General features: G+C 43.1%; 1 protein-coding gene and 1 pseudogene across 3 annotated transcripts in view; both read right to left on the bottom strand.

Annotated features, from left to right (window-relative positions):
* Positions 1-656, bottom strand: part of AFTPH (aftiphilin) — a 63,732-nt gene extending 63,076 nt beyond the window's left edge. For both annotated transcript variants that reach the window (XM_082852129.1, XM_082852127.1), the window contains exon 1: positions 460-656. The gene's annotated coding sequence lies outside the window, so the exon portion shown is untranslated. The remainder of the gene's footprint in view (positions 1-459) is intronic.
* Positions 657-19,411: 18,755 nt separating this feature from the next.
* On the bottom strand, positions 19,412-22,185 carry LOC309969949 (putative RNA-binding protein 46; annotated as a pseudogene). Its single transcript has 2 exons — positions 20,751-22,185; positions 19,412-19,611 (listed from the first exon to the last, which is right to left on the bottom strand). The product of its transcript is annotated as a putative RNA-binding protein 46 (transcript).
* Positions 22,186-25,556: the final 3,371 nt, after the last annotated feature.

Genomic DNA, 25,556 nt, shown 5'->3' with positions numbered 1-25,556 from the left:
CTGGTCGAGGCTGGCCTAGGGCCTGGGCGAAGCAGTCAGTGTTTACACCTGTCACGAGGGAGGGAGAGGTAGAAAGAGGAAGCCGGAGCAAAGCCCCAAACTTCTCAACAAGCTCCCGGGAGGGAGCGGCCGGTACGGAGCTGTGGGCAGGTGGAAGCTGCGGGGTAGGGCGAGACGGTGGCGGCCGGGGACGTTGGAAAGGCTCTCACTTCCCCGGCCGGTGCCCGGGATGGCAAGGAGGGGCCGTGTGCTTCGGGCGCCGCCGCCGGCGTCCCCGCACCCGCCGTGGAAGAGGACAGAGCCCGGAGCGCGCAGGCCCGCAGAGCCGGCACCGTCCCCGCAGCCCCCAGCTCCGCGGCAGGTGCCCCCGGCCCGGGCGAGGATCCGGCCGGTGGGTTGGGCCGGGTCCCCCATCCTCTTTCCCCCGCGCGGCTGGGGGAACGGAGCGGTGGCGCTTACCTGGCTCGTCCGGGGCGGCCTCGATGGGCATGGCTCAGGGGCCCGAGGAGGAACTGGCTCCCCGGAGAAGGACCGGTTATTCGGACGCGGAGCTGGTGAGAGCGGAAGGCAGGCTGCTCTCAGCACTGTCAGCGAAGCAGCGCCATGGACGCCCACCCGGAGTTTCAGCGCTGCCGCGAGACCCCCATCCCATTAACCTCCGCCCTCTTCCGCCGCCGCCGCCGCCGCCGCCGCCGCCGCCTCCACCTCCTCCTCCGCGGAGACCCCCCGCCCACTCCACACACTCTCCCATCATGCAGCGGGAGAACCGCTGCCGCCGATACGTCACTTCCGGGCGCAGGTGGCTAGGTCGGGGCCGGGCGCTGGTGAGTGCTGGGGGGGTGGAGGGGAGGACACTCTGGGGGAATCAGTGTCACAGCACGCTTACCCCTGCGCAGGCGCCGTCGCTCAGAGCGCCGGCCGCCATTTTGGGTGCGGGCAAGCTGCCCTTTTTCTTGACTTCCTCCGAGTCATCGAGCTGTGAGGGGGAAAGAAGTACTCTCGCACTCCGCGGCTCCTGAAGCAGCGCTCCGGGAGAGGGACAGGTGCTCCTCAGCCGGCTAACATCAACGTTCAGCTCAGGACCGAGTTAAGTCTCTTGCTAAGTAAAAATTGCAAAGGTTTTGAAATACGGAGCCCTATCTTCTCCACCAAAAACCTACTGGAGAGCACTTATCAGCTTGCCCTTTTCGCCCCGAAAAACGACTTTTTCGTTCACCGTCTAAGTCCCTTCCTCTTTCTAATTTAAGCTGACAGAAGAGGAAGCTGACATATTGAAATAACAAAGAAGAATTAAATCAAATTTAAAATGGAAAACAAGAGGGAAAGCAGCTGCCGAACTGACAAATCGTCTTCGAGACCAACAACAAAAAAAAAATTGGGGGATTTTGCTAACGTATTGAGACGGTGGTCATTTTTCATAGATGCTGCGGAAGACTATTCGATGAAACTAAAGAAATCAAATCAACTTCCGCGTTTCTTTAACAGCGGTCATAACATTTTTCTATCTTCAGTCTTGGTCATTTGCATTTTTACAACCTTTCCCCTTCCTTTGTAATGTAGAACACCGGCCACTGTAAAAACCAGACCGCCAGGCTGCAAGGATTATTGTTATGGTCCGGGATGATGAGCCCGGGGGTCCTATCCTGCAATCCTGAGCCCTACCGCGTGCTCATTCTACTCACTTTTGCCAAACCTGCACCGGCAATTTGAATGATTTAAAATCGTTCCGGAATAGCAAAGCTCATCAGCTACGCAAAGAAACAAGGTTGGAAAACACCCCCTCAGTCACAGGGAAGTGGCCACCTTTTGAGTGGAGGAATTATACAAATCAGGGGAAGGATAAGGACAAAAGCAGTTCATCAGGGTTGATCCCGCCTCTGCAATGTTCTAGACAACTTGGAGCGCTAAAATAGACACGCATTTGTCTCTTTACAACTCAGTCGCTGTAAGATATACGGAGACTGCATCACTTTAAATTGGAGTACCAATTGCTTTGTGGAGGTGCTGGATTTTTTGTTATTGCTCAGTCACTAAAGCAAGAAAAATCTATATAGTTTGTCAAATTTAATCCTATTGTATTTCGCCCCCTGCTGGTTTTGCTTGTGTGCAACCATATATATATGCTATATACGCGATATATATATCGCTATTATTGACCAGGAAGGAAAGAAACAAAAATATTTGTGTGTGTTTGTATAGATACTGGAAATGAACTGATTTTAGATGAACACATGCTTGTTCTAATTTGATAGCTCAACTAAACAGAAATATCAGAATAAGAGCATATGACAAAATCCTAAAGCAGACCCTACATCAAGAAAATGTTTAAACGGAAATAATAAATTTAAACATCAAAATATTAAAAAGAAAACTGCGTTCAGAAAAATATCTTCCTAATTTCTTACATAACATATGATTACAAAATGATGATTTTTGTCAAGTAAATGCAGGAACCAATTCTATTAACTTAAGGACAACAATACAGAAATCAGTGTCCAACGTTGTATATAGAAATTGAGTCACTGTTTGGCCAGCTGATTTGTGAGCAATCAACCAACTTGTAATTGGTAATCTTACACATAATTCTGAAGACAGCATTCCAATGCTTATGAAATTGTATTACAAAAAGAAAGTGTCTCTGAATGTTTTGAAGATGATGAAAACATTAACATTCATTGTATTTGCATCCAATGATAGTATTGTTTTTATTTGCTTTTTAAAAGTTATGACCAGGGCTTCCCTGGTGGCGCAGTGGTTGAGAGTTCCCCTGCACTGGCAGCAATGTCTGGAGAAACTTTTGGTTGTCACAACTCGGGTGGAGGTGCCACTGGCATCTAGTGGGTAGAGACCAGGGATGCCATTCAACATCCTGCCATGCAGAGGGTGGCTTCCACAACAAAGAATTATTCAGTCCAAAATGTCAGTAGTTGCTAGGTTGAGAAATCCTGCTCCAGGCCACCCTGAAGCTGCCAGGTGCTACTGTACTGCTTTGGCTAATTCTGTCCACTGGGTCTGTTAATCCTGGGCCCCTCAAGTGTCTGCTACTGCACCTAAAAACGTAAAAGCACTCCAGGAGCCAAATTTCTGCACCAGCTTTCCAGAGGATTCCTTACTGCCATTTTGGGCTTCTTCTGGTGTGTTAGAGCTGACAGAGACAATAATTTTGGTGTTCTGGCCTCTGGGCCCACTTAAGTACACCAGACCCTAAATTCTCACAGCTCTGTAGCTCCCATGAAGTAAATGTTGCTGTACTGCTTTCCTTGTTAGAAAATCAGGCCAGGCTTCTCCCAGGATGGGGCAAGAAAGACTTGTTCAGGGGCTATGCTGGGATCTTTCTCTTCTCTAAGCTAGAGAAGAGGACTTGTCTTCAGATCCCAGAGAGGGTCTTTTCCTCCCTTCATTAATACCATCAAGATGAGTGTCTCAGGTGAGCAAGTAAGCCTGAAGCTTAGGGCTCAGAAGCAGACAGCATCCCTGTGGGCTGGTTATCATTCTTCTCCACACCTTTAGTCCTGCCATGACCCTGTCTTAGACTATTTTGCCTCATGAAGCTGGCGTATATTATTTTTGCTTTCCCCTCCCCAAACTAAAAGACAAAGACAATTGGCCACAATGAGCCTGCTGATATGATGCAATGTGAAGTACACAGATCACAGATGAAACATACAGATCACAGAAGTACACAGTATTCTTGCCAAATATATTTAGCCTGAATCTAAATAAGCCTTTAAATCTATGTTCCATTTTACAGGAAATGCTGGAGGAACCAGGTGAACAGCACTACAAAGACACAGTCATACCAATCCAGGTACCTGGATTATTAGACAAAACAAATAACTTGGTCTCTTCAAAAGGGATATTCTAGATTAAAAGAGACAAGGGAAATAATAACCAAATGTAGTGTGTGGTTCTTAATAGGATCCTGATTTGAACAAAACAGTTATAAAAGACATTTTGGGGGTAACTGAGGAAATCTGAATGTGGATGGCCATGAAATCCTCTTGAGAAATTATTATTAACTTTTTTAGATATAATAATGAAATTATGGACATGTATGAGAATTTCCTTACTTTTTGGAAGTGACTAAAATATCGTAATAAGTGTAATTTATTTTAAAATGGTTCAGAAAAAAAGACCATGTACATAGAGATAAGGAAAATATGGCAAAATGCTAGCAATTATTGAATTGAATCAAGGTGGTGGATATCTTGGTGTTTTTTGTACTATTCTTTCTACTTTTCTCTATTTTGAATATTTTCATAATGAAAAGTAAAAGAAAAGACTTAAAAATGCCTGAGCATATGAGGTTTGGATTTCCCTTACATTTATTTCCAAATTACTGCACACCCTAGGCAATCATTGTCAAACACACATCTCTGATTCTGGAGCAGATCTTGTAAACAGTGATCTTGTAAAGTGTTTTAAAGATATAGAAAGGAGAAAACAAGCAAGGACTGCAACTCCCAAATCAATTGTAATTAGTTTAAACCCTCTAATATGCACAAATACGGTAGAATTACAATTCTGTTCAACAAGGAGCAGTTCTAACGCAGCGTTAGCAAGAAAACAGCAAGAATTATGTTATCATGAGTACTGCACTATTTAAGTGGCAGTATCAACTGAAGTTCTCTCTCTGACTTTCCAATACTGTTCCCTCCGCATGGAATGCCCTTCTTTCTGCTTCTTACAGTGGTCAGTTAACTTTTCTTTTTTTTGAGAGCTCAGCATCTGAACCCCTTTTCATACACTTGAGACAATTGCTAACTTATGAGACTAGGTGGGAGGCAAAGCCTTCCTCCAAGTATAAGAGCTGAAAGTGCCAGTATGGGGACTTAAAGACAGCTGCAGGGTTTTTGCCCCTCTTTGCATTTTGAGATGGAGTTTATCTTCCTTCTACTTGAGTGTGTGTTAGCTAGTGGCTTGATTTGACCAACACAAGTGGTGGAGACGGTGCTGTGTAACTTTTCAGGCTGAGCATTAAGAGATCTGAAGCTTCTGACTTTGCTGCTTGGAATGCTCCCACTTTGAAGGGAGACACCATGTGAAACGTACAGCTTCTCTGAGAGCACTGTGCTGTGGGAAAGCCCAATCTATGTGAAGAGGCCCATTGAGGAGAACTGACTGCTACAGTTCCATCTCTTACTCAGCCTTATTTTTTCCTCAATCAAGTAATGCTCAGCCAATCAAATTGGCTAATTAAGCAGAAAATAAATTTATTAAAATAATATTAGATGGCTGGCTGAGCTCCTAGCCAACAGCCAGCCATGTGAGTGAGCCATCTTGGATGAGCCTTCAGATGATTTTAGGCCCAGCAGACATTACTTGGAGCAGAACTGTCCGTCTGAGCCTAGTCAACCTACAGAATCTTGAGATATATTGTAATAATTGTTGTTGATGTTTGAAGCCACTAAGTTTTGAGGTGGTTTGTTAGGCAGCAGTGGGTAAAGAAAACAGGAAGATGTTGACTTTCCTAGCTTCCTTTGCAGCTAGGTATAGCATGTGACCAAGGCTTTGCTGACCAGATGCCTCTCTCTAGACTTTCATTTAGGAGCTCATGACACACAGAAACAAGAACATGGAGAACTTTTGCTGATGGTGATGGTAGCAGTTGCAGCAAGACTGAACTTATGAGGCAGCAGGGGCTAGTTGCTGTTGAATGTCCAGGGCCAGTGGCACTGGCAATACCAGCTTCGGCTGCATCCTCACTGGACTAGATCTCTGGCGTGATTTGGGGGGATGTTTCTGGCTGCATGGACTCTGAGCCTGGTTCTTGAGTCATTCAGGAAGTTCCGTGAGCTATCTACTATCATCTTAATACATTTCTTTTCTCCTTAATCAGCCAATGTCAATTTCTGTTGCTTGTGACTAATAACTCTGAATGATACATCTTTTTTCTTTTTTCTTTTGGCTGCACCGCGCGGCATGTGGAACTTTCCTGACCAGGGATTGAACCTGTGCCCCCTGCAGAGGAAGCATGGAGTCTTAACCACTGGACCACCAGGGAAGTCCTCCTTTTATTTATTTATTTAGTTAGTTAGTTAGTTAGTTAGTAGTAGTATTATTACGTATGATACTCCTTTTAAACCAGCTGGCTTCTCTTTTTCCCTTAAGATAAAATTTAAAGATCAAGAATTACTCCTCCTACTAACCTTTACTGATATCTTCTCTGTACTTGGGCCCCTACTCAAAGTTTTTGCTCCTCTTCTAAGCCCCTGCAGTGCCTCGTGTATACCCATGATATTGTTCTTATCATAAGCATTGTAATTTCCAATTTCTTAAACTATCTACCCCATTAAACTCACAACTTTAAAGGAAAGAACTGTATTTTTCACCTCTGTATCCCTAGTGCCTTGTGTAGTGTTCATCTAACAGCTATTGGATGGATGAGTAATTGAATGAATGAAATTGATGGTATGAAATTTAGTATGTTAAAACAGCTCTGGACATAAATAGGCATCATTTCAAAGTTTCTCTCTCTTTTTTTTTAACCATTTACATTCTTGTCATAATAGAACATTGATAAGGTTCTACTGACAATAAAAATAGAGCAAATTTTAAAGGACTGCTTTTATAAAATACCACTATAAATTCTTTAGATATTACTTATATCCATAATCTTAATGGATTCCTTTTCAACCTAGTAACTATTCCCTTTTTATGAAGTGCCAGAGAAATTTTCATTGTTATTCCAATGATTACTTTTATTCTTTTTGATATAAAAATGATGAAAGTGTAGGTCTAAAAAAAATCCATTTAGGGATATTCCCTAGAGTACCTTAAATTTTTGAGAGGAAGAGTTGTATAAGAAAAATCATTTTAGAAGCAAAGAGCTGATAGATACACGTCATGGAGCTTCTAACCTTATGATTTAGCAAAGCAAACATGTTCTCATTTGAGAAGAGCATAGGGTTAAAGGTGAGTGAAAATATTTGCATGGTCAAAAATTTAACTAGCGAATCAAAATTCTGTGTCAGTTTGTGTCAGTCGAAGTTCCACAGGTGATGGCAAAATGCACCAAAAGTTGAGAACTACTAAGACAAGGGACCATTTCTTTTCTTTTGGCTATTAGCTTATTATTTAACCACTTAACAACATTAACTGGTATGTCCACTCTCTCAATTTGATCTGCATTGTCATCCATCCTTTGCTTTTTTCCTTCATTCTTTCTACATATTTCCAGAGAAGCCACATTTTATTTTTACAAAACAGAGAAATATCAGTGGCAATTAAGGTAAAATGTTAATATCTGCATATTCTCAAAAATGAGTAGGCATCTGTGATGAGGAATCAGCACTTCCATAATCAAAGACCCTCATGTTACATGTTCTAAAAGTTAAAACAGAGTTCCTTATTGTCCTACTGACTCTTGTTCTTTGAACAAATACTGTGACTCCCTTCATTTTCAAATGTATACTCTCAGTTTCTCCTCTCAAATAACTGTCTGAAGTTTTTTTAATAGGTGAGTCATGTGTCCCATGCTGTCCACCAATTCTGAGAATGGGTGGAGAAGGGGTCTCTGTTATCCCACTTCTATCCTTCAGGTTGGGCATTTGCCAGAGATGGATAGCCCGTGTTTTCACAGCAGGTGCTTTGTTTGGACCCATATTCCAGGTGTCACAAGGCCTTTCCTGTGGTTCACAGAGCAGTTCCTAGAGTAGTGTGGGGACAGGTTGAATCTTGGGTGGTACTTGGGTATAAAAGAGAACCTATAAAATCAATGCACTAAGGAACTGGGGTTGGTGGTTCCCAGCCACTGGCTTGCAGCCCTCTCCTCCTTTCTTTTGGCAATGCAGTTCTTATAAATAGCAAAGGCTTGTGTTTAAATTGGGCCTGTCAAATTTTCTTGTCCCTACAATATATATTTGTAATTTTTGTACCTTTATGTACATAATTAAAATTTTTTTAATTATAAAAATGCAAAAACATCCAGAAATATTTTTCATCAGATAATACATTATAATGGGAATACAGAAAAAGGGGAAGTGTCTCCTACTGTAATTCCACAATTCTCCCTCCTTAGCGATAACCAGTGTTAGCAGCTTGCTAATATATACACACCTGTGGGGGCGAGATAGGTAGTTATAGGTTTTTTGACATATAAACACAAACATTAAAAAAATAAAGGTAAGATAATATTATAAATACTATTTTATGATCTGTCTTTTTTCCTATGGAATCATGTTGGGTACCTATTTCCATGCAAATATATAAAAACCTATCCTAGCCTCCGAAGCTTCCCCCCTCCGCCACCCACAGTCTCCACCAGTGAAGGGGCTTCTCGTGTGTGGAAACTTTTCCTCCTTCACGGCTCCCTCCCAGAGGTACAGGTCCCATCCCTGTTCTTTTGTCTCTGTTCTTTCTTTTTTCTTTTGCCCTACCCAGGTATGTGGGGATTTTCTTGCGTTTTGGGAAGTCTGAGGTCTTCTGCCAGCATTCAGTAGGTGTTCTGTAGGAGCTGCTCCACATGTAGATGTATTTTTGATGTATTTATGGGGAGGAAGATGATCTCCACGTCTTACTCCTCTGCCATCTTGAAGGTCCACCCTTCGTGAATCAGTTTTTATTAAATGGAATCTATAAAAAAATCACTTCGATCTAAAATATTTTGTTTATTCAATGTTGTATTTAAATGCCCTGCTCTTTGCTGATAAGGAAGCTGAAGTGAAGACCCAATGAACTAAACTGAAAACCTTTGTTAGCTGACTTACAGGGATAGTGATGAAGGTCTCAGATTAGAATAAATGTGTCTGTGCACTGATATCCATCAAGGTACACATTTCCTCATTACTTATAAAGGGATAAAACTGCCATCGTTGTCAAATGGTTTTTCTAAAAATGTAAACCTGTTACATCTGTATGGACACGAAGACTTGTGATAAAGGCTTAGAGAGGCGTGGAAGGTAATAAAACAATTGTAGGGGATGATGATGGTTTGTACATTGCCTGTTATTAACACATGGAAATATAGTACATGAACTTCCATTAAATTCAAAGCATTTTTCTCCTCCTTTCTCACTGTTCTCCAGGTTTTTCTTCTTTAACACCATACAGTGTGATTTCTGGTGTTTGAGGCAGCAAACACCAGCTCTGTTATCTTCCTTCTGAGTGGTTTAAAAATGAGTAAATGAAAGTTCTTCTGACAATTTATAAACCTAAAACCCAGTGAGGAGTTTTGTTTTTCAATAGTGTGAAAAAAAAAAAAATCTGAGCTGAGAAACTGACTCTAGAAAGTGGCAATCACACCACAGACCTGATGACTTGCAGAGTAACTGTAAGGACATCCCTGAAGTAGATCCTCTCCCTATGGCATGGTGTCTCTCTAGCCCTTTCTTTTCTCCTGCCCATCCTCCTCCCAAACCCACCTCCTCCTAACCTCTCTGAGGGAAAACTGACTCTGTTCTCCACCACCTCCACCTCAAGATCCACTCAGTGTGTGTAACCCAACCCAGCAAGGTGAATCTTGGGCTCCCGCCAAGCAGACCATCTGCTGTTCCTCAAGCTTACCCTTGGGGTCTCAAGACATCTATCTATACATTTTTTGTTTTGTTTTATTTATTTTACAAAGATGGAATCATCTGACTCCAGACATACTTTTGGGCAAATTTGCTTTTTTTTTATGATTTAAATATTATTTACTATTAAGAGTAAATTTTATATTTAAACAAACCACACTGGTTTTATTTAATCAAAGTACCTGTAGCAAATTCCAATAATAAATATTCAAAATTAAGATGTTAAATAAAGCCTTGACTTTTTTTTATAATTTTTTCACACACACACACACACACACACACACACACACACACACTATATTTTATTTTTACAAGAGATAAACAGACTGACACCAAGCATTGTAAATGGATGACCACAACAAAAGCAACAATGATTGCAATTACCAGACACGAAACACACTCATACTATGTCATAATATTGACATTCAGTCCAGTAATCCTCCACTGTAACAGCTCCTTTACTTTGCAGTGAAAATTGATTTGTATATTTTTTGCCTCTGAGTCCTTGTGAGATTTTTTTTATCATTATTCAAACAGAAAGTCACAAAAATTTTAATCATCAGTTCACTCAGTCCCATGTAATTAATTTTTTTTTCATCTTGATCTTTTGTTAGCGCTTTTATGAATTCATCAGTTTTCCATTAGAGTTCTGAAAACGCTTATTCATTCAGTTCAGCAGTATAGTCAGTTACCAGAAACCTGTACTTGTCAGAGTCTTTTCCATGAATTCCTTGAAGATGAAACCCTTTTATAGGAACATTTTTGCAAAAGCATCAGAGTACATCCAGAACTGTCTGTAAATGACAAAAGACTTAAAAATGACCATGGGTAAAGATTCAATGAAAGTTCATAATAATGTAATTGACAAGGAAATTTAGTTATTTCTGAGATATAAATTTTAAAGTAATAACTAGAATTATGACTTATAACATTATACTAGAGCATATAAGATTTTTAGAAATTTCATGTAAGCGAATTTGCTTTCTAAGAAAAAACTCAGCAATATATTATGGACATTTCCCCCATCAATTTACACAGTGCTTTCTCCTTTCTATACCGGTATGGTACACCGTAATATGCTGCTATAATTTTTTTAACCAATTCCCATGATGATTAGCATGAAGGTGTCTCTGCTGTGTTTTGCTGTGACAAATAATGCCATAATTTCTTGGTGGATTTGTCTGGGGAGTGGGGCAGAAAGTGGAAGGAAAGGGGGTAGTAATCTGGAGGATGTCGAAGAGCTGCAAGCCTAGTTTTGGATGTGATGGTAAGCACCTCCAGAGTGCAACTGGATGCCTTGGAAATGGGGTGAGAGTGAAGGAAGGAGGAAGTGGAGAGGGCAGCAGAGGAGGTGGGACAATGCCTGGACCCATGGGCAAGCTCACCCACCCACCCTCTCACTCATTTTTAGGCAACCAGTAATTTCTATCAGTTACCAACATGGTATTAGAGAGGCCCATGTTAACTCATCTTTTCCCAACCTAATGCCTTACCAACTAGCTCTTCTATGCCTTAGTTTGGAAAGGTAGGCTGAGACCAATCCGTGGAGGGCCTTTACTTCTGCACCAAGGGGTCTACAGCAATCGGGGGGCTGTAAGTGGACTTACAGTTCTTCAGTTCTCAGATCAGAAGTTGACTTTGCAAATACCGAAGTGTTCTTAAGAGATAAACAGCACAATTAAAGAACAGCCAGCCTTGGGAAAGAACACAATATATGACCTGTCTGGTTGTGCTTCAACTCAGTTGTTTATCTCCCAGGGGTAGCCCCATTCTATTCATTTAATTCCACATTCTTTGTACTCTTTAACTGTCCATCACTATGTCCCCATAGCAGCTTCCCTCCTTATAGCCCTGCTGGTTCCTTCTTTTTTTGTCTTCCTTTCTTCCTTCCTTCCTTTCTTTTTCTTTCTTTCTTTCTTTTTACCATCGGTGGATTCATAGTAATTATAACACATATGATCTGTATATATTAAACTACACGTCTAACCGCAATCTAACACCAGTTCCCAAATAACAAAATGCTACAAATTCTAAATTTTGTAGAGTATTACTGTAGCCTTTAATTTAATTAATTCAATCTTCTGTGCAGGAATGACCACATAGGAGGGCTTTCATTCCCCTTCCTTCTATTGTTGTTCACCTTTTGGTTAAAGCATGGCTCTGCTTCCCAAACCTCCTCCAACCTGCACTCTGTTCTTGGGTTCCCCCTTGGGCAACCTGCCATGGGGCTTCTGGTTGACCTGGGGTTTCGCAGGCTGTGTTACTCAGTCTTTGTTCTTAGGACCAAGTAAAGGCAACTCTCTTTGCTGTTTCACATAGGCTGCTATTTGCTGAAAAGCCTGAGCCCACGGAGAAGCCCTTTAAGGCTTGGAAGAAGGTGCTGTCATCATTCAGTACCTTGTTTCTGGCATCAGTCTCTTATGTCTCTCCCCCTGCCAACCTTTTCCAATGCCTCTCTGCAGACCTGTCTCCCTCCCTGCCAGGGCTTTCAGCCTTCATTTCCCCAGGAAATGATTTTCTCAGTCTCTCCACAAAAGCCCAGGAGGAAAGGAACTGGCATTTCATTCATAATGGGCCACAGTGTGATGAAGGAGTAAAAGTTGTCTGGTGTTGATATAAATGCATCTTCCCACAAAAAACAGCCGCTGCTGTCACTGGAGCTGGGAGAAAGCTTACTTTGTTTGGAACAATCAATGATAGGGTTAGCAGAATGTCAGCATGTCAAGGAGTGACTTAGAGTATCTAACCAGATGAGGAAATGAAGATCCATTTATTTTAGTCATGGTGTGTATGAATGGGTACGTGTGCGTGTATGTGTGTGTGTGTGTGTGCGTGTGTGTGTGTGTGAGAGAGAGAGAGAGAGACAGAGACAGAGACAGAGACAGAGACAGAGATTTCTTTCCTTTGTAAAGGAGCTAGTTTCTGAAATGGGGATGGCTGGTCTCCAAGGGGATAATTAGGATTTTAACAGCTTACTGTGAGTGGAACATTTCATTTCTCTAAGTACTGAGAAGTGCAGGCTAATAGTTATCCCAGCCATTAGTTATTCTGCCAAAGATTTCTATCAGACTTAGACATTCAGATAGATGTTCGAACCAGCACTGCGGTCAGCAGAGACCTGTAAAGGCTTTTCTGGAGGAAATCAATCTGTACCCAATGCATTATCCAGGCATGTTGGTTTTTCCGATTCATAAGTCATTTTGTTGTCAGAGTAGCCTTTTTATTCCTCTTAACTTTATATTGAATTCTTCAAGGCAGGTGTTCCAAATCCTTTTCATTTTTCTCAAAGAACTTCTGACCTCCCCCACCCCCATAGATAACCTCCACACCTAGTTTACTGAGGGGGTCAAGGCCTCAGCTCTCCCATCCACTCTCTCAATTTGATCTGCATTGTCACCCATCCTTTGCTTTTTTCCTTCATTCCTTCTACATATTTCCAGAGAAGCCACATCTTATTTTTGTTCCCAAAGCTAGCCTTTTCTGGAGTTCTTGATTTCACCAGTAACTCCCCATCTCCACCTCCATCAACCATTATCTCCCTATTTCTGGCATCTTCAAGATCCTGTTCTCTTCTAGCTCATTGAAAACATACCCCAATGTCTTGACTGCAAAAACCTATAGCATGACTATGCTTCCCTATCAGAATCCAGGCCCTAGTCAATTTATCTGGAACCACAATTTCTATTAAAACTGGCCTCTCGTAAGTCATCAATAGACAGCACATCCAATGACCTCAGTCCTTGACACTCCTGACTATGAGCCATGCTTAGAAAAGCGGAACAGTGAAGATTTGAGAGTGAGAGGCACATAAATGAGATTCCAGAAGGGAAGGGCCATTTTGCAAGCAGTCATTGAAGAGGTAAAGCTGAGTCGAACACACCAGGCCCTTGCGCTTTGTTCTTTTTCTGGGGTCAGAGGGGGCAGAGTTGGCTCCCAGGCCCTACTGTCAGAGCCAGACAGAAGGTCCTGTCCACCCTGGTGGGCTTGGGTTCAGCACTGCTTGGGCAGAGGAATGGCCATGTGGCTTTTGTTTTGAGGATTTGAACAGACAACCCAGAGCCCACAGGGAGGTTTCCCCTTACTTTATGGACTTAGGCATATTGCTAATGCTCACCCCAAGTGAGCTTTATCTAATCTAAAGAACCCAAGTTACCCCAAATCCAACACTATATCCAGGAGTGGAAGACAACTTAGATGTTCTCTCTCTCTTCGGATTCTTACCACGGATTCCATAACACCATGCTCTTCATGCCTCTCGCCTTCCTCTCCCACTGGCTCATCAGTTGCATGTGCTGTAAAAGTCAAAACACTTTAGGCTCCCACAGGTTGAAACGGCAGAGCCACAAGATGGAAATAAGTTGGCCCCTGGAGTCACTTCACGAAGGATAGATGCCTGGAAGAATCACTCTACTCCTGTTGGATTTTGTGTGAACAAGAAATAAATCTTCTGTTATATTAAGCCACTGAGCTGTCGGGGTTTACCTATGACTGTAGCCTGGTCTATGTAGCTACAAGAGCTTAAATGCCTGCAGGGGCCTGACCAGGAGGCAACTGAAATGAATGAAGTAGCTGAGAGCCTAACAGAGAGCAGGGACTCGGGTGGGGAGGGTACTACCCTGACTCTGGGACTAAGCTTGCCCCATTACAGGGGAAGAGTTGCTGCTCAGATCTAGCTCATTCTCTTATGGGATACTTTGGAGCCAGCGTTGCCAGATCCTAACTGAATATTTTCTCAAGAAAAGCTGGGAATCTGGATGTTGATGTGAAATCTCCCAACTTTTTTTTTTTTTTTTTTTTTTTTTGCTGTACGCGGGCCTCTCACTGTTGTGGCCTCTCCCATTGCGGAGCACAGGCTCCGGACGCGCAGATTCAGTGGCCATGGCTCACGGGCCCAGCCGCTCCACGGCATGTGGGATCTTCCCGGACCAGGGCACGAACCCGCGTCCCCTGCATTGGCCTGCGCCAATGGCCTGCGCCATTGGCCTGCACATGCCACTCTTGGCCCCCATTACCAGCAGCCCCTCTGACTGTCTGTTGCTCCCACCTCCTTTGGGGGGTTGGTTTTTCTGGTCACATGTTCAGGACTTGCTCCTGTTGGTAGAGTCACATGCATTGTCCTTCTAGTATCTCCAGATATGTCCTCCAACATGATCCTTGTGGACACATTTTTCTTCTTCCTGACCCCAGCTCTTATTTGTCTTTTCCCCTTTCTTGTCCCATGCCTCACTAAAGTCATATTTACTTAATCTGCAGCATTCAGACATTTTTAGATCTTTCATGCCCTATTGTGTGTCTAGACTGTTCTCCCTTTTACTGCCTCCTTCCATGCTCCTCTGGGATGGGTAGGAAGCTTACTTTATCAACTCAGATTAGAAAGCTACATTATTTTCTTTAAATCATCATAGAGTCTGCCTCTGAGTCCCCATTTGGCAGGGCTGGAGAGAAATTCAGTCTTCGTCATTATTAGGGATACCTCCCTTCATACTAGAGTCAGGCAAAAGTCTTGGGGCTCTTATACAGAGCAAAACATTTGGAGGGGTCCCCCCAGTTCAGGGCAAGTTGGCTACTGTGGATATGCTCTTTTCCTAGCCCACATGGCAACCCGGTATCTGGTAGCTGCTGGACCACACTTGGGCATGAAAATGATAATAACAATAACAGCAACAACAATGTTTATGGAATGTTACTAAAGTGCCAGGGACTCAGTAGTGCTTTACAAAAATAATTTCATATGAGCCAACTGCTCTTTGGCCTAGAACATACTTTTCCCAGATAACTCACAGTTCTCCCTCATCTCCTTTAAGTCTTTGCCAAATATTATGTTCTCAGTGAGGCCTATCCTGACCACCTGCCTCTGTGCCTCATCCCCTACACTCGCCATCCCTTTTCCCTGCTCTACTTTTGTTCCCATAGCACATTCTAGGCTGTATGATTTACATACTAATAGTGTTTTCTGTCTGCCTCCCCCCAGTAGAATGTAAGCTCTAAAAGGGTAGGATCTTTATTTGTTTACTTCTATCTCTCAAGCCCCTAGAACAGTACCTAGCATATCGTTCAATAAATGCTTTGGAATATGTGATTTTAATTTTCATGGATGAGGAAACTGAGGCACATAAAGGGAAGCAGCTATCCCATGGCACATAGCCAGCCAGTGGTAGAGCTTGAGTTTAAGCCCAGGCCACCTGATTTCTTTTAACCACTTTGTGTGAAATGGGTACCCCCAGACCCCCATCTAGCCTCCTGAGGTGCATCACTCCTCCCAGAGGCCCTGCTGTATCCCTGGGGCATTAAGAGAGTACAGTGTGGGTCCCAATCCTCAATGAACCCATGAATCTCCCTCCTCCTTCTGCTCACCCCCCATTCCCTTCCCTAAACACTGCCCACTTCCAGAGTAATAGAATATCCTCAAGGAGATTAAAACTTTCATTTAGGCCAGGAAAAGAGTTTATCTTCTGGGAATACCACCTTTCCACTTAGCAAGTGCTCTTGAGGCTAAGAAATATAAGGATTGGCCACTTTCTTGGAATGAGGAGGTGGGGTATCCAGAAGACAAAACAATTAGCTTTGAGTGTGAGTGAGTGTGTTTGTAATGAACATGCCTTCTATACCCTGAGCTCCCTTTCCCACACCACTGCAAGATCGTCTCTTTCCTTCCTTTAATTCCAGTTCCCAAGTCCAGCCATGCTACAAATACCTGCTGAAGCCCCTCTGAATGGAACAGGCTTGCGCAAAGCCCACCTCCCAAGAGGGCTGGAGGGAGTGGAGCTCTCACGGCAAATGTGAAAAAGGATTGTCTTCCTATTACTGGAGGATTTCCCCCAGTGTTTCCTCAATACTTTCAGCTGCAGCATTCATTTAAAGCCTCCTGCAAAAATGACTCCTCCACATTTGGTGAGAAGGACAGCTTTTCCTTTTTACAAAGTCCCCTCCACTACCCACCCTGCGCACTGGGTAAGGGGTGGAAGAGTGTGTGTGGTGATGTTCTGAAACAGAGGAGCGTTGGACCTGTCGCAAAGGCCATAACAAGTGGAGAGGTATCAGGACACTCTGTGGCTGAGTGCAGCATTTAGAAAGGGGGCTGATTGTTTTTTCCAATCTTCGAGAGAAAGCTGTGTCTTCAAGGTATAATCTCCCCTTGGGGACCCAAGCCCTCTGATGATGTTAACAAACATACTCATATTAATAAAGATGCTATTCTTTTCTCCTTTTTCCCTCCCCTCATCTCCCTTCTAAAAAACCAAGGCTTGTGAACATTGTGAGGAGAGAGAGGCAGAACACCCCCTTCATTCCAGCCCCCCCAAAAGACCCAGGGTGCTCATCTGCAGAGACGTCTGTGCCCGAGGACCAGGCTGAGGGGGACGCGTTTTCATCCTTGAATGTTTCCTGTCTTTCTAGTGACTTCCTATCTCTCTGTGATTGACAAGTAGCTTTAGATGCTGGAGACTGACCAAAACCAAATCCTGTGGTGATCCTTTCACAGCTGGGCCCTTCCTGTTCCATCTCGGAGTGGCAAGCATGACCAGTGTGATCAAAAAGGAGAAGGCTGGGCTTCCCTGGTGGCGCAGTGGCTGAGAGTCCGCCTGCCAATGCAGGGGACGCGGTTCGTGCCCTGGTCCGGGAAGATCCCACATGCCGCAGAGCGGCTGGGCACGTGAGCCATGGCTGCTGGGCCTGCGCGTCCGGAGCCTGTGCTCCGCAACGGGAGAGGCCACAACAGTGAGAGGCCCGCGTATCGCAAAAAAAAAAAAAAAAAAAAAAGGAGAAGGCTGAATGGAACATGGCTCAAAGGAAGAAAAGGGAAGGGGAGGGGGCTCTGTTCCGAGGCCCCAGAGCTCCGAGTCCTCCAGGCACAGGCATGGGAGAGCCAGACCCGCAGGAGAGGCTGGGCAGAGCCCCCAAACCCGGAACAGGTAGGTCTGAGGAACCCCGGGAGGGTCACATTTACTGGCCTTCTTTTCCTCTCGTGTAATTTGGGAGGTTGGGGGAAGAATTCCCTGACAGGATTGCCTTGGGCAAACCACACCCTTGCACTTCATTGTTCTCATTTTAAGGGGAAGGGGTCTGCAGTAGGTACCTCTGAAATGCTGTGGTTCTGAGGCTGATATGAGGCAGGAGGTGCCGAGTCTCATGAAGCCAAGCCATAAAGTAGGGCCCCCAGAGGTGGCCACACCGCTATCTCCGGACCAGTGGTTCTCAAACTTGAGGTGCATCAGAATCCCCTGGAGGACTTGCTAAAGCAGACTGCTGGTCCCACTACTGGAGCTGCCTTTTAGTAGGACTGGGGTGGGGCCTGAGAATTTACATTTCTAACGAGTTCCCAAGTGTGGCCTCTGCCACTAGTCTGGGGATCACGTGTTGAGCATCACTGGGAGCATCGCCCAGTTGGGGGAGCCCTCTGAGATGAAGGTCACCTAGGTGGAGCACAGCCAGCCAGGGTTGCAGCCTTCAGGATGCGTACCTCTCCCTCCTACCTGTAGGGGGCAGCTTGGTTCTGCCTCAGCCCAGCGGAAGCACTGAGATAACTGCTAAATTAACTCCTGAAAAAATACACCCGTTTCCTGAAAATCCTAGATAGATTCTAAGCCTCCCTCACGGGCCTGGGTCTGGGCCCTTGGCAGGGGAGCCCCTTTAATCTGAGTGTGCCCAGCCCGGGCTGGCTAGGGCTTTGCTACCGAAAGAGGGCAGCTCTGCTAACGCTGGACTCCTGGGGCGGGGAGTGTGATTCATTCGCCTGAAGGCTCCCACTGCTGGCAAGTGCTGGCTCAGCGTCAGGGGCCAGGAAATGTTCGACGGGTGAACAAATTAAGACCCTGAATATTTGTGCAAGAGCTGGTGAAAGCGAGGGGCAGAAAGTGGTGGAATGAGTTTTAAACAGGGTCAGTCTACCGGGGCACTGACCATTGTTTCGGAAAGGAAGAGTATCTTCTGAAGTTGGCTGATTCTCCCCTGTGAAACTGTGCAGGGCTTCTCAAAGGCTAAACCAGCCAGCAGGGGGAGACTCTACATTTGCTCCGTGGGCTTTTAGCCCTAAGCAAGCTATCCCCCAGTCCCTCTGCTCTTATTTTTTTAAAAACCCAGTGTACTGAGAGATGCCTCAAACTTTTATTTAAAACAAAGGTTTTTTGTGTTTTTTTTAGAAGCATCCTATATTTAACGTCAAAGAATTTGAATTCAAGTGCAAAAATTAAACAACACATGATTTCAACATTAAAAACCATAACACATTACTCAAAGAACTAGACAATGAATATCAAAAACACAAATGGCGCATACCTATAAAAACCTTAAATACATTAACAGCAAAATTATAATTATTTCCACAACAAACAATTATTAACTAAAATATTTATAGTTATTTTCAAGGACCACAATGGTAGATTGCTTTTTCTTTAGTACTGCATAAAATTTGCATCTTAATCTTTTTGCACTTCATTTCTTCCTACATAATAATTAGATGCTTCTGTTTATATAATTGTTCTAATTTCTAATACAGATAGTGATCCTTGGTAATCAAATCTAGTGTAACCATTGTCTGCAAGTGCTTTAATACTTGTGAAACTCTATTTAGCAAAGTTATAATGAAAAATTTAATGTAAACTTCTGGGTTCTACTGACCACTCAGGAATCAGAAGTTATTTAAAATCCCAAAAGTTTAAAAAGAACAGCAGTTTGTTATACCTTTATCAAGAGAAATCACTGAGTAACTTTTAAAACTTAGCATTTTTACAAGTTTTACAACAGTAGGTTATTCTGAATTGTGACTGATATTCACTATGTTGAAATAAATATATAATTATCATTTTAAAACCAAATGTACAAACCTGATTCTAAAATAAAACAGTATTTTAATTTGCATGCTTTACAAGGAAAGTTTCATACTCCTGTTTACAATATTTTCTTCAGAAGAATGAGGCCTGATTGGAGATATATAGCCGCTGTCCAACATCGCTGCCATTAGCAAGTGATACTGTTGCTGACAAAGGATAGCTTGAATAAGAATAAAGCCTTGAAGTGTAAGGAAGCACACTGGGAGTCCCAGAAGAGAGGGTAGCACTAACAGGGGAAAGACTATTTACTGAACTGTGACAGAAATTGTAGTCTGTAAATAAATACATAACAATTATGCTTCACATCTTTATGGTTACAAATTTAATTCAAAGAGACAAAGCATTAAAACTATGATCACATAATGTTCTAACATTCAAAATCCTGATAATCTTATATTGCTGGTAAAGACTGTTTCAGCATTCACTGCATTGCAAATCCTGATAGTTTCATCAGTCAGTATTAAGTAAATTGTCACTGACACAATGCTTCAGAGATCTTACTAGAATGCATTCTTGGATATCTGTTTCTTGGATATCTGTTAATTGTTTTGTATCTTTATGATCACCAAAAAAGGGAATCTCTGATTTCTCTTGCTCTATCCACAATGAAGCTCCTTTTAAATTTGGTACTGACACTAAGGGGTCATCCATGAAGAAAAGATATAAAACAGTGAATTCATATTTGCTTCTTTTTTGAAACTGTACTAGGTATCAAACCAGCAGAAACATTTACCCCTGGACTGCAAAAACTCTCCAATATTTCATTATTTAAATACTAATGTAAACATTTATACAACCCAATAAACCAATTTAACATTAGAATCCTACTGGTACCATAAAACAGTAAAATGAATCATCTTTATAAAATAAACTTCAAGAAACCATTATCAACTTACAGTACAGAAAAATCCAAAAATTAAACCAAATTATTTCTTTAAAAACCAACATTTGAAATATTACTGTTCCACAATAAACATTCATTTTACATATCAATAATTTATTGCTTCATTAGTTATAATGTTTACAGATGTGTGTGAGTACTAAAGACTCACACACAAAATTTGTAAATCCTCACACACACACTCACACACAAAAATTTGTAAATCCTGTATTTTCCAAAAACTCAACTATGTTCTTTGGTGTAGTGTAAGCCAAGGGTGTGAAGATGACTATGAAGTGATTACTTATAAAATGTACGGTGTTTCTAGGAACAGAAGAAATTAGGTCATCTAATGCACAGGTAAAGTTTTTTCTATATTTTCCTGGTGCTATAAATGAGGGCTAAAAATGAATGTTAACTTAGTGTTGTCATGGGACTTAATATTAAGCCAACAGGAATGAGATCAACTGCAGGAGAATAAGCTCAAGCAACATCAGAAAGGACCTGTTTATTTTCTCCAAATTCTTCTACATAGGTCCAGGCTGAAGAGATTGTGTTCCCTGTCCAAATGAAGTAACGTAAGCTGGGCTGCCAGTTCCTTTGCATCTTCCAACGTAGTACAGAGTTTGTCTGGCATGAAGTAACTCTGGGATCCATTTGCAATAGCAGGAATAACGATTTTATATGCCAAGAGTACTTTCCCATCTTGACTTGTTGTTGAATATAAATAATACTCTGGTGGTGCCCAATTATTTTTGTTGCAGTAATAATCCAAATGCATTACTTCAGAATTGAAATGATTGGATTTTAAAGAATACATACTAATTGGAGTAAGCTTTGTTCCAGGAAAAAATGGATAAGCGCATCTTTCAATTTCGGGGAGGCTTGGGCCATGCTGGCCATTGAGACAAGCTGGAAGAGTTGGTACCATGCCTAGAGTTTTGGGGTGGCTCTCTTCTTTGTTAGCAAACACAATCAGGTTTTCTGAATTGGGGCTAATCTGACCATTAAGATGCTGTCTCCAAGTGTTTTCTTTATTTACAGGTTTTCCCAGTGTTACCTCAATACTTGCTCCATCAATGCATTTTCCATTCATAACAGACATGGCAGCCACTGCATCTTCTCGGTTGAAAAAGTGAACAAAAGCATAATCTCTACGTTTCTTTACTCATTCAACTGCACCAGGTTTGAATTTATTGAATTCTGCTTTAATTGTTTCCTCTGTAGTTGAGATCATTACATTTCATACATAGAGAACTTTAACTCTCTGGGTGGTTTCCTCATCAACCTCTTTCTCTGGGTCAGTCCAATCTACCTGAATGGTATGGCCCTACAGTTTGAAGGTTCCTGGAATTAGTTTTCTCCTAGCCATAGCAGTAGCTCTGTGAGATTCATACTCAACAAACGCAAAACTGCGATTTTTGGTCTTATCAGTTGTGCTTGGGTAAACAATGACATCTACAACTCCTTCTGTAACTTTCTTCATTTCATCCAAGATTTCTTCCTTCTTCTTTTCCTTCAGAATAACTCCAATAAATAATCTGCAATTATCCAAGCTTACACACACACCGATAAACTTCCCTGGTCGAATCTCATAATTATTAAGAATTCTGATGGCTAACTGGGCTTCTTCTTTTGTAGTACACATCACAAAAGCATAACCTCGATTTTCACCACTAAATTCCATCGTAAGTCGAAATTCATATATCTTCCCAGCTCTTTCAAATACAGGAACTAATTCATCTTCATACATATCACGAGGTATTTTTCCTACAAAAACTTCACAGCCTCTAGGTGGAGGTGGACCTTCCCAACCTGGAGGCGAACCACCAAACTTCCTTTGCCCATTTTCTTGAACCATGTTGTATCCAGTCTTTTCCATCAAAGCAAGTAATGCTGCTTCATTCTGAGTACCAGTTCGGACTTTACTGCATCCATTTGTTCCATCTGTGTTTTCTTCATTCATGGTTGCAGTTCCCCTCGGGTCTTCAAATGTTGGTGCTAAATGCCTGGGACCAACGACCACAAACCGCCGCCACCGTTTCGGGGCTAGTCGGTGGGAGCGGGGGTCACCGCAGGGGGGAGGGGAGCCCACGTGGAGGAGCTCGCAAGGTCCTCGCGCCTAGCCTGGTCTCCCTTTAATTTATTTTATTTTTGGCTGCATTGGGTCTTCGTTGCTGCGCACCGGCTTTCTCTAGTTGCGGCGAGCGGGGGCTATTCTTCCTTGCGTGCGCATGCTTCTCATTGCGGTGGCTTCTCTTGTTGTGGAGCACAGGCTCTAGGCGCACGGGCTTCAGTAGTTGTGGCATGTGGGCTCAGTAGTTGTGGCTTGCAGGCTCTAGAGCACAGGCTCAGTAGTTGTGGCGCATGGGCTTAGTTGCTCTGCGGCATGTGGGATCTTCCTAGATCAGGGCTCGAACCCGTGTCCCCTGCAATGGCAGGCAGATTCTTAACCACTGCACCACCAGGGAAGCCCTCAAACTTTTATTTAAAACAAAGTGAGAATAAATAAGCAATACAAAACAAAACAAAACAAAAAAACTTCCAAGCTGAACGAAAGCTTTCTATGTGTGCAGCAAACAGAGACAGACAGCATACCAAGTCCAGAGGTAGACTGCTTCAACAGATAACAACTCTCCCACTCAGGAAGCTTCCCAGCTAATAGACTTGCCCAGTATGGAAAAGGAAGGCTTTCTGGGGACAAGGAAGGAGGAGCAGAGGCTCTGAGATGGGCAGAAGGTGTTTGGGGGGAAAAGAGAGAAGACTAGGCTGCTTGGAAAGGATTCCTCTTCCCCCTCCATCCTTCAGGCTAGGAGGTCAGATTTGAGCAGAGACTCAAGGCAGGGCCTGAGGGTGATCACAACAGTCAGATTACCTACCCTGGTGTACTCAGTTTTCCACTACCAGTGGATGTCTGTCCAACCTCTAGATATTTAGATGTGGAAGTGGTACATGCAGGGACCACTATCAGTAAAAGAGGTCTTCTGGGTGGTCTCTAAGGGGTGGGCTTAGGCTTGTACTGCCCCATTCCTACACTCTCAAAGTTCCTGTAGTGACCATAGTGATCATACCATGGGGCACGATCAGCATCTAAGACCAGCTGTAGATGTGGATGTGGACCAGAGCAACCTCACATGATGCAGCTGGAGGTCAACCCACAACAGATCATTGGAGCAAAAAATGACCCTCGTTAGCAACATTATCTGTCCCCTGCACTGGTAACAGGACATATCATTATATCGCATCTTTCACTAAAGTGGTTCCTCGTGCTTTTTATCTCCCCTTTTCCAAAATTCTCCTCCTCTGTATTGTCAATCTTCTTTGGTAGTGTCATCATTCACAAAATCACCTAAAGAAGAAATTTTCCAGTTATTTTTTGCTCTTTCTCCACCAACCACATTCTGGCCCAGCCAAGAAATCCTGATTATCCTCTCAAATAATCTCTATCCTCTCTCCTCCACAGCCACTAGTTAGTACACATCTGGATGGCTGCTGGCCTCTGTCTTCTCTAATTCCATCCTCATCACTGATTCTAGATGCTCTAAAAGTCATATTTGATCATGGAGCCTCCCATGCTTAAAAACCATTGGTAGCTCCCCAGGGCCTGTAGAATATGAGGCTGCATTGCTTTTGGGAACCAGGCAGGGTATAGATAAATGAATGAGTGAATGAATAGAAACAAAGAGATGGGGAAGAGGAATTGGGGATAAGAGAGTTTTATTGAATTTCTGTCATGGGGGAGACCACCCACCGTAATCCTGTAAGCTCTACTATGCCCTGTAGTTGAATTCCAATCCACACAAGGGGATAAAAATTGTATTTAAAATCTTTTATTCCTCTATTCATGCCACCCCAGCCAGGCATGCTTCCAATTTCCTTCCTCACTCTCCTTATAGATTCCAAAAGCACTTCACACTGCTTCCCTGAGACCCACATGAGTGAGAAATGAAGTGCCATGTGGTCAGCTCCATGTAGCCTAGCAGACTGTCCCCCAGTGTGTCTTTCTGTAGTTAGTTGGGTGGGTGCAAAATTCTAACCAATTTTCCCTTCTAGCCCTGCCTAGCCTCTTGCTAGAGAGAAGAATGTGGTCTTAGAAGGGGAGAAATATTTCCTCTTTTAACACAGTCCCTTGTCTTATACTCACCTTAGAAAATGACCACTTTTTCTGAACACTCACACACAAACACACACACACACACACACTGCTTAGCTTCCTATAAAAACTGCTGTTATTGTGTTTTTGTCCTTAAGATCTGCATTTTGGGGGTGGTTGGCCCTTGCTGCTGCACTTGACAGGAGCTGACAAGTAACCACTTGTGGGTGTCACAGATGCTGTGACTGGACTGTCTCAGGGATGAGGTGATGAGAAGCTGGTTTGGTGTTTGTGCACCCAGGCAACCGTCATGTTTACTTGCTGTCTCTTTGGTAGGCTTCCAAACCAGCTGCACCACACCCGTTAACACTGGGCTCCACACTGGCTACTGACGGGTTCTCCTGCCAGTTGTGAGGAATTACTACTTTTCACTTGAGAAATTGTGGTTTCATTGGAGGAGTAGTTTTACAGACACACATCAGAATTTCACCTGACAAAATCCTAAATGCCCAACGAGGCGGTGTCCTGGTTGGGTGTGTCCTGCTCCCAATCAGACTGTCTGCTCCTCTGCTTGAGAGGCTGATATATATTGTGCTTATCAACCCATTTGGATCTGTTGAGATCCTACTGTGTGTTTGGCATGGATCTAGACCTCAGGAACCCAAAGATAAATAAGATATGGTCGGCCAGGAGTGATAACTAGGTGAATAGGTGAATATATTGCAGGGCCATAGGGCTAGAAAAGCAGGCAGAAGTAAAGTGCTGTGGGAGCACAGAGGAAGTGGAGGGCAACTGGGGACAGTTTGTGGAATGGAGGCTATTTGAGCTGGGTGTAAAAGGCAAAGAAGAACGTTTGAAGAAGAACAGCACATGCCAGGCACTGTGCTTGGTGCTTTACCTCCATTGACTCATAGGAGTGCTCACAACAGCCCTGTGAGAGGAATTATTATTTCCCCCATTTTACAGATGAAGAAGCAGAGGCTTCTGGAGGGTAAGTCACTTGCCTAAGGTCACATACCTAGTAAGTCAAGAAGCTGGGATGTAAGATATTGCCGTGTGTGTAGTACACACTCAGTAATCATTAGATACTATTATTTTATTATTATAATTATTAAGCCCAGGGCTACTGCCTCTAAAGCCCACGTCCTTGAGACAGTATTATCATGGCTCCAGCAGCATGTGAAGGAAGCAAATGTCTGAGTCTTACCCTGGATCACTAAGGCATGAGTCCTTTTTGGTGGCAG

This window comes from Leucopleurus acutus (genome assembly GCF_964270905.1).
Source record: "Leucopleurus acutus genome assembly, chromosome: 12".
Taxonomy (NCBI): domain Eukaryota; kingdom Metazoa; phylum Chordata; class Mammalia; order Artiodactyla; family Delphinidae; genus Leucopleurus; species Leucopleurus acutus.
This window is presented reverse-complemented; position numbering and strand designations above follow the sequence as displayed.